The sequence below is a fragment of the Ovis aries genome, chromosome 14 (assembly GCF_016772045.2).
Source record: "Ovis aries strain OAR_USU_Benz2616 breed Rambouillet chromosome 14, ARS-UI_Ramb_v3.0, whole genome shotgun sequence".
NCBI classification, from domain to species: Eukaryota; Metazoa; Chordata; class Mammalia; order Artiodactyla; family Bovidae; genus Ovis; species Ovis aries.
The window spans coordinates 13,982,105-13,995,815 of NC_056067.1; the positions used below are offsets into that span (position 1 = coordinate 13,982,105).

Here is a 13,711-nt window from a genome sequence, read left to right on the forward strand (position 1 = left end):
GAGGTGATCTGGAAAGCTCACCACACCTAAACTGAGACATCTCACAGCGACACACCTGGGCACCAACATCAACGATCCCAAGCAGGTAACCATCCCACCACGGGCAAGGACTCTCATCTCCTGCTCCCCGTGTGTCCCCCACCCAACGTTCAGTCCCTGGAGACTCAGTCCTTAAGGGTTTCAGTGTCAGATAACTGACCTCGGGAAAGTGTAGGGTCACTAGAAGGCAGGTCTGTTCCTGCATAAAACAAATATGACCCGATATAAAAAATATCCTGGTACTCAAAGTGACTTTTAATGAAACTGAAGGCTATTTAAAGCAGCTGACTTCCTAGATTCATCAGCACTTAATACTTGCTTCTGTATAACCTCAACTTATAAACTGTGTTTACCTTGTTATCTTTTTAAGCAAATGCAGGTACAGATATACTAACAAGGACAGGCGCAGAGCGGTCCCCAGGCGGGCAGTGGGCAGGCTCGCCCTCTGCATTCCCACAACTAGATCTTAGAGTCAACTTCGGTATTTTTTTCATTTTACTGAAAAATAACTTAGATTACTATATAAATCGAAGGTGTACAGCATGATGGTCTGATTAACAGACACTGTGAAATGATTACACCAGGTTCAGCTGATGTCCATCTTCTCATTAGACACAAACAAACAAAAGAAAAGGAAAACACCCTCTCCTTTCCCTGAAGACTCTCAGGCCTTCCTCTCCTGGGTGTGGCACACCACACCCAGGACTCAGCTGTCTTACAGCTGGGTTTGTACCTCTTGACCACCTTCCTCGAGTTCCCCTCTCCCCTCCTTCTGCCTCTTTCCTATGACTTCAGTGTTCTGTTTTGTTTTAGACTCCACACTTAAGGGCGTTTGTCTTTCTCTGACTGATCTCACTTACATAATACCCTCAAGGCCCCTCCGTGTTGCTGCAGATGGCAGGCTCGCCTCATTTTTATGGCTGAGTGGTAGTCCACTGGGTATCTGCGCTGCACCCCCCTTACTGGTCTATCTCTTCGGCTCTCTCTTAGCTCTCGGCAGCACTGCTTCAGTGGCCGTGGCGGTGCCTGTCTTCCCACCGTGGCGCCCCGCTCTCTCCGGGTGAGCGCTCAGGTGTGGGCTGCAGCTCACGCAACGATCCAGTTTGCATGTTGTGAGGCGCCGCCGCTGTTTCCACGGCTGTGCCAGTCTCCGTCCCCACCACTCTTGCTAGCTGTCTTGTTGATAACAGCCCACTCTGACAGGTGTGAGGTCACAGCTCACTGTTATTCTGATCTGCACTTCCCTGATGATTCATGATGCTGAGCATCTTCCATGTACCTGTTGGTCGTTCATAAACCTTCTTTGGGACAATCTTTACTCAAGTCCCTTGACCATTTTTTAAATTGCATTATTTGTTTTTTTGCTATTGAGTTGCATGAGCTCTTTCTATAATTTTGGATATTAACTCCCTATCAAATACATGGTTTACAAGTATTTTCTCCCAATTCCATACATTTTCTTTCCACTTTGGTAATAGTTTTCTTTTTAAATTAAACAAATTAACATAAATTTGCTAACATCTAGAATTAACTTGACTTTTACATTTTACATCCCCAAAGAGTAGTTTTCGTTACTTAATCAGTCTGTAACATTTGCAAAATAGGCCCCTGGGGATGAAGCCAGCCAGCACCACCTCACCCACACAGCACAGGGAGCCTTTGGGCAAGGAATCTGGTGTGCCCTCCCTGCAAGGGCCAGGACAACCTTTTCTCCCCTCTGATGCAGGGACAATACCTGGAGAATCCACTCACTAGACAACATCAACTATTAACAATGAGGGCTTACTTCTCTGAACTGCAGGCTAGGTTTCCAAGTCAAATTGGAAATTCATTTAATTCAAGGGGGAAATGTCTCGCGAGCAGAGTCTCATCTGTGTGACTCAGCTCTAAATCTTACAGGTGACTAGTTGTATTTTCAGCAGTAAAGCTAGTTTAGGGAATGTAGCCACTATCAACAGTCATCTACATGAGAAGTTTAGAAGGCACCTTAGCTTTCGGTAAGGACATGGGTCCTAGCCAGCTCTCAGGTCACTGCCCTGTAAACACCCAGATGCCAGGCCACACAGGAAATAAACTCGTCAACATCAACTTGTTTGCTACAAATCTCTTCGCCTCCTTTAGAAGCCCACAACCCACTTCCAGCCTCCACTGAGAGGACAGAAGCTGCCATTTCCAAGCTCGCGAAGCTTGGCCCCTTAGCACAGACACCTGGCACCCCTGCAGCTGGTATTTGCTGCTGTGAGGACTTCAGCCTGCAAGTAGCTCAGTAAGAACAGAGTCTGTGGACGGGGTTGGGGGGGAGCACAGACTGCTTCCTTAGCTTAAAACCAACAGCCCAGACATGGACTTCAACCCACTTGCAAACACTTGGAAACCAAGTAGCCTTTGCCCATTTAGGAGCTTTTATAAATGAGGTTTAACAAATACCAACTTACAGGTGTCAGTAGAGCAAGTCACTAGCATGGCGTGCAGCTGCAGTGACACCAAGGCTGCAAGAGCTTGTGTGGCCTCAAGTCTCCAAGGACATTTACATCTTAAAATCACAGGATATTCCTTTCCTGTCTGCGTTTTTGGTTTTTTTAAAGTTATTTTTACAGAACCCTCTTCGCTGAAAGCCCAATCCTCAAAAGCAGCCCTGGATAAACAAAGAAATAGTGCCAAGCCTGCCTCGGGAAGGGCGAGAAAAGGCCAGAGGGCACCAGCTGCCTGAGCCCCTGCCCAGCCCAGCCCCACTCCTGTGCTGCTGCGCAGCCATCATCACTGCAGTTAGTTCAGAAGCAACGGTGAAGACGAGCTCTCTCCCTCCAGTGAGCAGCAGCTGTCAGCCGGCAGAGGTGAGATGTTCCACTGTCATGGAGGGCTGGTGACACGGGGACCTGGCAGACCAGGGAGAGCGTGAGTGAGAATGAACACAAAGCCAAGCACCTCGCAGCTGAGCGGCCCAAAACGTCCACTTCTGCATCCGCGATGAGACTGCGAGCAATTCAGGGCCCTGCCAGAAACAGTACAGCCTACAGAGGCCATCCCCCGCTGAAGGCCAGCAGCCAGACGCCCTGAGTGTCACTGCTGCCCCGCCCACGGCCAGACCAAATGACGAAGTCCGTGTGACACGGCACATGACCAGCGTGCTGTGACAGAGCAGGGCAGAGGCTCTGTTCTGATGGCGTGAAGCCAACCAACCACGCCTACTCACGCAAGCAGGCCCCCACGCAGCCTCAAAGCACACGAGCTCCAAGCAGACACTGAGGCTCTCCTGCCAGGTGCCACTCCTTTCTCAGCCGAGAGCTTTTTAACATCGATCTCCTGGGCAAACACTGGCTAAGCATCTAATCCTATGTGCATAACATGTGCGCAGAACTATGAGAGACACAAAGCAGACAGCATCCAGAAGCCTAAGATAGGGCGGTCCTTCTCCTCTGGATACATCCACCACCTCCACCGTAGGCTGCTTCTCCAGCTCCTACCACTTGGACCCAGAGCTACTCTGCTGGGCCTGCAGTTGAACGTAGGGGTCAAAAGAGGTGTTCAAGCCAATCACAGGCTCCTGGGGAATGGCCCACTCCTCCCTGCAGTGGGGCAAGCACCAGAGACGGGGCACCTGGGTCTGTCACAGCTCCACAGGCAGGGCACCTTCCCTAAAACTGGTCATCCCTCTCAATCGACGCTCAAGTATGTACATCAACACTTGTCAGGAAACACTATCCTGCCCACACAGCCCACTTTCAAGATTCCCTGGACACTCTGAGGACTGCTTTATAACGGGAGGCCCTCCCTGTCCCCTGAGCGGCCTCCAGCCAGGATCCAGCAGACACACTTCATTCCTCAGTCACTTTCCCAGGACATTACCTCTCCCATGTATGTGAACTCAGGCATCATTCCTACAGCAAAATCTCAACCCCGTCATCTAGCTCTTCCTGGTCATCATCACATACTTTTCCCCATAAAATGGTGTTCCCACTTTCCCTAACAGTGTCTCTTCCACTGAGACCTTCTTAAACCTGATATTCATCCCAAAGCAAAGGACAGCAGGGGGACAAGAACAGCCAGAAGATGAGGCAGGGCCTCTCATGAGCAGTGGCCACCTGGCCACTCTCCCTCCACCCGAGCCCTAGATACTACCTCTCCCGGCCCCAGATCCAGGCGCAGGGCGCTCACCGCCAAGCTTTCTGCCCACCATGCACTGGCATTCCTCTAGCCTCTCTGACACCACCCACTGTGGTCTCCGCCTCCCCATCCCCATCAGCAGGGCCCTCTTCCCCAGAACGCACACTCAGACCGCGCTCTGCTTTCCTGGCTTCAGCCACTACTGGCTCCTGCCTGGGCTCCGGGCCGTCCTCACGTTACCACCCATCCTGCCCACCTTTGTCCAGAGCCTTCTGACTCTGCTACTGCCCCTGCTCTGCGCACCAGAGGGCTTCCTCCAGCACACCTCCAGAGTTCACAGTGCCCTGGCCTCTGCGGGCAGCTCCGGCCCCACATCCTCCTTCCTCTCCCTGCATCCACCATGCAGTTCTGCACACAGTGAGCAACCAATGAACATCTGACCACATCAGTGGAACGTGGGGAAAGCTGTCTGTCCAGTCTCAGAGGCCCCTCCCTAAGACGTGTACTCACCCCAGTTCCCAACTATCCTCCCAATACACAGCAGGCCACATTCAGAAAAACCAGAAGTCAGCTACACAACTGCTGATACAGTGGCTTTACACAGTGCCAAATGGGTGAATGGTTACGACGACAGAAAAAACAAAGGCTGTACTCTTCACAACTGCCAAGGTCATGAAAAACAAGGAAAGCCTGGAAACCTGTTCCAGACAGGAGGAGACTAAGGAGACCTGCAACTAAACGCCATGTGGGATCCTGGAGAAGGAAAAGGACATTAGTGGGAAGTGAGTGAAATCTAAATGCATCAGGGGTTGAATTAACAGCATAACGTATCAATGCTAATTTCTTAGCTTTGCCAACCTTAACGTTGCTATGTAAGATACTAATAACAGAGGACCTAAATAAAGAATATAATGGAACTCTCTATTATTTTTGCAATTTTTCTGTATATCTAAAATTATTCCAAAAAAGAAAGTTTATTTAAAACAAAACCTTGAGACTTCCCAACAGTCCAGTGGTTAAGACCACTTTCACTGCAAGGGGGCACACATTGGATCCCTGTCAGGAAACTAAAATACTGCATGCCAAGTGAGGCAGCCAAAAAAATAATATGTCATTTAATTTTTTTAATGAAATTAAAATGTATAAATAAAACTTTAAAATAAAACAGTACTTTATACAGAATGTGCATTTCCACCATACCCTGTCAATCCCAAACTACACTAGCTGACCAATGGTACTGTGTCTTCCAGGAATCAAGAGAGCTCCGGTGAACCAAGACCAAGTGCCAGAGCCTACTGCACACTGACCTGACCCAACCTCACCTGTAAGGTCAGCATCTAAGGACGCCAAGCCTAGTGCGGTCAGCAGAGAGACTCCCCCAAAGAGGTCCACACCCTGATCCCTGGCACCTCTAGACAACTCAGGCTAGTAATCAATAGACAGGGGACTGACCACCATGGATGATTCTGGTGAGCCCAGCATAATCACACGGGTCTTTAAAAGTCGAAGACGGAGGCAGAAGAGAGTCAAAGGAGGACGTGACTTTGGACTAAGGTCAGAGAGATGCAAGGTTGCCAGCTTTAAAGATGGAGGAAGGGCCCAAGTGAAGAGCCTCCAAAAGATGAAGAGGCAAGGAAATGAAGTCTCCCTGGAACTGGCAGAAGGAACCAGCCCTGGTCATTTGTTACAGTCACAGAAAATAAGCAGTGACAGCACTGAAACGGAAAACTCACAAGGGCTTCTCCAAACCCTTAGACCATGTTTCCTCCACCCTTCACAGCCGCCTGAGTCAACCCCCGCCCCTCACCTCCCTTCCGGGTCCCACCTCCCTCCAGCCAACAGACTTGGGAGGCTTAGAAGAAAAACATCAAGGAAAAGGAGATGCTATGGGTTAAATTATAAGAGATTTTCTCCCCAACTTTCTAAAATTTCACTGTGCCATTAAATAACTTTTTTTTAAAGATTAGTTATTGCTTAAACATACTCTTTAAAAAGTCAGTCATCTGATGAGAACCCAGATTCAGCAGAATCAGATCTAATCACTTTACCAAAGAAAAACAAAGTTCACACGTACCTCATTAAGGTCATAGCTGCTGAAATCACTCAGGATATGAGTGAAAGCACATGTTACTTTTCTAAGTTTCACACTAAATGATAAGACACTTCAAAGGTCACCTTTCCCAAGTATTAGGGGAAATTTTTCCCCATAAGAAAACATTCTGAGTTTAAGCATATTTCATATATTAACCTCCAAACTCAAAAACTTCATATTCTAGATGGACTCTTCTCAAGATAATGGAAACCTCTATGTAGGTAAGCTAGAGTCAAATATATTAGAAGCCAATCATACAACTCTGGCAAAGAAAGAACTCACAAAGTCTAGAAATTCTTTGAAAACATAATCACCTTGAGGGCTACAGTTTTCAACCCCTAAGGCTGGCCGTTCTCCTCTGTAAGGATCCAAAAGGGTAAGACTTCTTATAAAATGCTCTGCACATCCTTTAATTAGTCAGGCGTTTTAGTAATTTTTTTTTTTTTTAGTTAATTCCTTCAAGAGTGGTGTCTTGGGGTTTTGTTGAGTTTTTATTCTTACTTCCTGTTTTACAGGATGTAAAACCGCATTTAGAAGCACACTAGCAAGGCTTAATTTCTTAAGAGTAATAAGGTTCTCCACTGCATTTCTCATGCTCTCTGTTTTAGGTAAGTTTACACAATATAGCCATAATATCTTCAAGTCTACATTTTCACCCTGAATTAAATGAAAGTTTTACTTTGCTGGATATGAATGAAGTAGAAAAGAAAAACACAAAAACACTGTAACTTTAGCCCAAACCTTATGAACCAAGCACCTTCCCACAATGCTCTCAGTATTTAGAAACGTTCATTATTCCAGCACATTCGCATTCTGGGTCTGAAGACAACCACTGGAAGGGGAAGAGGATGGGACACTCTCTACTGACGAGCTGAGAACAATCTACTTGCTGTATTTTAGATGAAAAATAATCTCTGATATCAGAAAGTTATTAGGCATTTACAAATTAAATTTCAATCCCAGCCCTTCTTAAAGGTCACCTTTTTTAGTTGAACAAGTGGCTGGAGAAGGAAGGATTTTATGAATTTTAGTTACCCTTGACCAAAAAAACACTTCTTTTCCAATCTAAGTGATCAAAAATGTTTTTAGTTGAGAAAAGGCCAACATTATGTCATGATGAGGTGCACACTGGTTTCTTTACAAGTGGAAAAAGAACACCTACAGATTTTCAGGATAATAAATAATTCACTGCACAGATGCCAAGGGCAGGACTGGACATGCGGGTCTCGCCCAGCCAGCAAGCACTCTGTAACTCAGACTGCACCGCTCACCTCGATCCTGGTTGGGGTGGGCTTCCCAGAAGCTGTACCCTGCAACAGGATTTTCAGTCATTTCAGCCCTTGAAATATCTGAGCTATATTAATAAACCAGACTTCTTTACACTGAAAACCCCCTTAACTGTTTACTCAAAGGATCATAGTTGGAACCGATGGTTTTCTCAAGTTCTAGAATGATGTCTTTAGTTTCAAAAACAACCAATCCCCCTCACCTAAAATGTTAAAACCACACAAACCTAAACCTACTGTTATCTAAACCAAGAACTCAAATCTTTATCACCCAAATTATGTCCACAATTAGGGTTTTCAGTAACAAGGGTTTTCAATAACAACCTTTTCCCAAGTACATAACAGATTCATTTTTTAAACTTTAGAAAACATAAACCACATACAACCCTATTTTCGTGAGTTTCTCCCCAAAGAGATTTTTTTTTTCCTTCATTAAAATACCAAAACGGAGCAGGGGGATAAGGGATAAACGTAAAGAGGGCTGCCTCCATTCTGGAGAATTTATATTGCTTTGGCATTTTTTATTACAACTGCTCAGAAAGTTAAAAACTAAATCAAAAAATGCTAAACCTTCCAAGGGACTCGACTATGACACTAAACCACTGTTGACACGACACATGAGCAGCACCAGCAGCAGAGGACACCTGGCCAGCCTGACTGTGGCCCCAACATAGCAGTCCTACCAAAACTGCTTTCACAGAGAACTTTCTTCTTCTTCTACAAAGAGAACCCGCCTCAATTATGGACATTTTCTTTTGTCTCTTGTTTTGTGCCAACTGTAAAAGCCATGCCTCACACCTTCCTCTAAATTGTAAAGGTAAACTTGTAATGATAACAAATGGGAAAACAGCTAAAATGTACATAGCATAATTTCTAGTCAAATAAATGTTCATAATCCTAAGTTTGTCCTTTCAGAATTACTCAAATACTTCCATACACAGTCTCTGAACAATTCAACAAATACTTCTTGAGCCAATTCTATGACTATGGTCATTTCTAGCCTGTAACTCGGATGACAAAGAAACCATGCCTACTTTTATTAAGCTTACCGCCCTGCTATCTCAGGGCACATACAAACCAATTACATCTGATCAACTGTGTCAAGTTCTACATGGCTTACAAGGTGGGCTTATAAGAAGACTCTATGAGGAAGCATATTTAACTAAGACCCAAAGGCTGAGCAGGGGTTATCTTAGAGGTTTTGGGGTGGGGGCAAGTAGGGAAGACTTGCAAGGGAGACAATAAAGGATACTCAGCAAGACCCTGGTCCAGGCAGAGGCCTCCTAGGAAATGAAAGGCCAGTGTAGCCAAAGCATCAGGTTTGAAAAGACCTGAGTGAAGTGTGTGTGTGGGCTGGGGGGGGGGGGGGGGGGGGGGGGGTGTCACACAAGCAGGGTTAGACTGATTAATAATCATTTGGGACACTTTTCTTAAAAATGCGTGTAGTTCTAGCATATACATAAAACACTAAATAAATAAAACACTATTTGGGCTTCCCTGATGGCTCAGGGGTAAAAAATCGGCCTGCCAACGCAGGAGACATGTCATCCTCGGTCCAGAGAGAGCCCAAGAGCCAAGGAGCAACTAAGCCCCTGCACCACAACTGCTGAGCCCACACACTGCAACTGCTGAAGCCTGGGCACCTAACGTCAGTGCTCCACAACAAGAGAACCCCATGCGATGGGAAGTTCTCGAACTGCAACTGGAGAAAAAGTCCACGTAGCAATGAAGACCCAGCACAGTCATATTTAAAAAAAAAAAAAAAACTATTTGGTCCAAAGCTGAATTTGAAGAAAATTTTAAATATGGAGAGGGAAGAATGGGAGTTAAGAAAAGCACAGAAGAATGCTAACAAAAACATACATTTATGTACACAGCTGAGCCTGACTCTGGCTTAAAAGATATCAAGAATAACATCCATCAAACAACAACAACATAACCACTTGGAATAGAAACATCTCTATCAGAATTAACAAAGTAGGTGTTAACGTGGATCCTTTCCTAAGCCTTTTTAAAAAGCCTTTCTAACTGCCTGCATTCCAGGTGCCGGGGATTGACCTCTTTTTTTCTTTCCTGTATAGCTTTAAGATAAAACTGGAAAAGTTGAACTGCAAAGAAATTCCATTTGAAATTCAAATTAAGAGAACACATATGAAAACATTTCAAGACAGTTTAACTTTCAGTTATTTGCATTCACTTATTTTTTGCGTTAAGTTTACCAAATGGCCGAGCTCGATCCCCACAGAGCACTGACTGAACAATAGTGAACTGACCCGGTGCGCGGCCAGACAAGCAGTGCAGCTTCAGTCTCACCTATCAACTCGAGAGTGTCTTGCTATTAAAGGAAGTTCATCCATTACACTTTCATTTGAGACATGAAGGGACTTCCACAGGATAATGGACAGATCAAAACACTTATTTTGGCAACAAATGACGATCATGCCCTGAACCGGCATTTACTGGCTCTCTAATTATGTTATTTAATTGATGATGGGCTCAGTGCCATCCTATGCAAAATAACTCCTCTCTCATACTGGATGAAATGGAACCTTACTATGTCAAATGTACTTAAAAACTCAAGGATCACAAAGCATCTTGACAAATACTCTTCAATACAAATAGCATAGTTTTTTTAACTCTATGTGCAGAAAGTTCTACTTGTCACTGTATCAACACTGTAATTAAAGCTGAGATGACAGCCACTGGTCCCAAGCAGCCCATCTGGTTTGGAGAGATGAAAGGCCTGCTGTGCAGTGCGATTATCACGGCCGGGCCCACAGCACACCCAGAGAAAAACATCCAACAGTAGCAACCCAGAGGTACAACTGCAAAGGAGAAATTCACAATTACGTGACACCTTTAAAAACAAACTTCTGGTAAATCTTGTTATGCACATTTTCTCACCAAAAAAAAAAAAAAAAACACACACAAAACTTAGAAGAAAAAGACCTTTTCCAAGTTCCAAATCTGGGTCAAATTTGGCACTATCTTTGGGCAGCTTTTTAACTAACTCAGGAGGCACGCACAAAGAACAGAGGAAAATGTCACAGCAACTTGGTCTTTGTTTCCTCTGTCCAGAGAGCCAGCCTATCAAAGGCGAGCCTGCTCCTGAGCGTGACACCACAGAGGGCGGACAACAGCTGAATGGAGGGCGGGGGACCAAGGGTCACAATCTAGGTTGAGCAAGATGTGTTCTCTTTTTCTTCTCTAACGACAGTTTCAAAGTAATACCAGAGTACTTGTGCAATCCTCCTCAAAAGACACAAACAGAACTCAGGTCCTCCAGGATGGCAACACTGAGGAAGAGCAATCAGGGTCCTACAGAGAGCAAATGCAGTCTCAGGGTCTCTGATTTAGAACTATCCAAGTTATGCCATTGACTGGGTCTGCAGGAACCAAAAATAGTAACTGTTTCAATGGCACTTTTTCCACAAGCAGAATCATCTTACATCTTTTGGCTAACAGCATTTCATCACCACCCCCCCACCACCACCAAAGGATCAGAATAGTCTAAGTTTTGCAATTTAACAACTGCATACACTCTCACTCCTCAGCGGAGAAGGAATGTGAAGGATATTGCGCAAGTCACTTCAGAAGACCCTCTCACCATATAAGAAAGTCTGAAATGTGACTATGGAGAAATTCTTGCAAACGAATATAAAGCTTCTCAAAGCCTATAGAAACCATGAAACCTAAGCCTGCTCCATCTGAACTGCTAGAAAGAAAATGGTTCTGAGAGCACGGAGCCCTCTTAGGCCAGCTTAATCTTCCAAAAGCCTCTTCCAAAACTCTTCGGAAGTTGGGACAGGAAACAACAGAAGCAGAAAAGCTTGACAGGACACCGGGAAAAGAGCAGCCCCCAAGAAAAATTAAGACTCCCCGCAAAACGCCAGAGATACAAGACTCAACACAATCCCTCTTTGAGAGGGGACTGAAACCATGTGGCAGGGCCAACCCTACATACACCCTCACACATACACATACACATACACACACACACTCACAGCTACCGCCCTGCCAGGGGATGATGAAATGAGGAACGGAAATTAACATTTCAGGCAACGTCTCACATTGTTCCTTGAGGCCAAGGGCTGCTGCTGGTGCAGCCGCCGCCGCCGCTTCCCTCCCACCCGCCCCCAGTCCCGCCTACCCTCCCCCCGAAACACCCCCGCGCCGCTGCCCCGCATTCCTGCCCCTCCGCGGGCCCACGCGCCTCCCGCGGCCCCAGCGCCCCCTCTCCCTCCAGGGCCCCGGCTCTCCCGCCCCCTCCGGCTTGGAGCCCGAAGCCGCCTGCTCCCATTTCAAAACAGCGATAATAATAGGGACGCTGGGAATAACAACTACAGCCCACACCGCGAATGCGCCCCTCCCGCGGGTCAGAGGTCGGCGCCCCGCTCTCCAGGTGCCCGGGGCCCTCCGCAGCTCCGGGCCGGCCTTTCAAGGTTGCCTGGGCCCCCCAGGCCCGCCTGGAACGCCCAACCGCCCCTCATCTGCCTCTCGCGCTGCCCCGGGACCCCCAGGTCCACCAGGCCCAGCCGAAGCGCCCCGTCGGCCCCTCGGGCTTCGCAGGCTCACCCAGAGCCCACCCTCAGCAGCCTACGGCCCCCCCGCAGGCCTGCCCCGAACCCCTGTCGGCTCCTCAGAACCCCTGAAGACCCCCGTCGGCCCCTGCCCGCCCACAGTCCATCCTCTGCCCCTCAATGCTGCCCGGGACTCCTGTAGCCCCCCCCTACCAAGGCTCCAGGCCCGCCAAGAGCCCCTCGTCGGCCCTCTGGGCCCTCCAGGCCAACCCCGAGCCCACCCTAGCCCTCGCCTGCCCCTCAGGTCAGCCTGGAGCCCCTCGGGGCCCCCAGCCCCGAAGTCCGCCCGAAGACCACCGTCGTCCCGCCCGGCTGCCCCCCACAGGCCCACCTGAATCCCCCCACAAGTCCACCCGGAGACCCAGAGCGCCGTCACCACTGCCCCGGACCCTGGACCCCAGGCCCGCAGGAGCCCGCCGCGCTGCTCCGCCCGGCGCGCAAGGCCTGCAGGCCGCGAGGCCGCCCCACGCCCGCCCCGAGCCCCGCGCGGCCGCGGCTCTCACCGGCTCCGGCTCCGACTCCGGCTCTGGCCCGCGGCTCAGCGGCGGCGCGCGGGCGAGGCCATGCAGCCCCGGCCCGTCACCGGCCCGCGGCCCGAGCGGGAAGGCGGCGCGGGCTCCGAGCGCCGGCGAGGCGGGCGGAGACGAGCCCGCCCTCGGGCGGCGCCGCGGCAGTCTGGCTCTCACTGAGGGGGCGTCGGGCCGCGCGCTCGGCGGCGCCTCCCCGCTTGGGGCCCTCGCTCCATCGCGCTCCGGCTCGGGCGGCCTCTGGCTCCGGGACCCGGCGGCGGCTGCGGCGGCGCCGGCAGCATGAGACGTTACCTCCCATTGGCCCGCCGTATCCGCCACCACCATTGGTCCACCGAGTTCGGGCACAGGGCTGCTTACGTCACGGCGTCGGAGAGGAAGTGCGCATGGGGCCAAGGGAGAAGGAAAGATTGACAGTTTCTAGGACGGGCTGGGGCGGGACCAGAAGAACGTCCGGGGTCGGATTGGACAAGGTCTTGCGTCCAGGCGCACAAATCGCCGAGGGAGCGAGAAGCTGGATTGGCTACGAGTTTCCCACAGGGGGCGGGTCTTTTGGCCTCGAATATGACGATTGGCCTTTCTAAGTGCCGGAAGCGGCGAAGGGAACGGTCGAGAGCGGGTCTGGGCGGAAGGCGCTAGAAGGCGCGGTGTCGCGGGCCGCCCGCTGGTAGGAAGGCGCGCCCGCGAGTTCAGGGCCGGGACGGGGGGCGGGGGGCGGGGGGCGGGGGGCGGGGGGGGGAGAGCGGGGGAGGGTTGGTGCCGTGTCAGCTCGCATCCAGACCATTCTGCTCTTGTTGCACCTGCCGCTGGTGCAGGGACGTTTGACCACCGTCCACCGACCGAGTCGTCTCTCAGATCTGCTTTTTTAAAGGGAACGAAGATCCTTCAAGCCGCGCGGCGGGGCCAAAGAGAAAAACAGTGACTTCAACCAAATAGGGGATTAAAATTAGGAAATATTAATAAGGAGGTAGTTTGCCTAGAAGTAATCTGAGAATATACTAAAGCAAAAACATAGTGAAGTTCCACAGAAGATATGGATAAAAATATACAGTAGCGAAAAGAAGTGCAGAGAAAAGGAAAGAA

The 13,711-nt window shown here is 49.1% G+C and overlaps 1 protein-coding gene across 5 annotated transcripts in view; it reads right to left on the reverse strand.

Moving 5' to 3' along the window:
* The window catches only part of ANKRD11 (ankyrin repeat domain containing 11), a 117,438-nt gene extending 104,568 nt beyond the window's left edge, over window positions 1–12,870 (reverse strand). For all 5 annotated transcript variants that reach the window (XM_027977755.3, XM_027977756.3, XM_027977757.3 and 2 more), the window contains exon 1: window positions 12,605–12,870. The gene's annotated coding sequence lies outside the window, so the exon portion shown is untranslated. The remainder of the gene's footprint in view (window positions 1–12,604) is intronic.
* Between the last annotated feature and the right edge of the window lie 841 nt (window positions 12,871–13,711).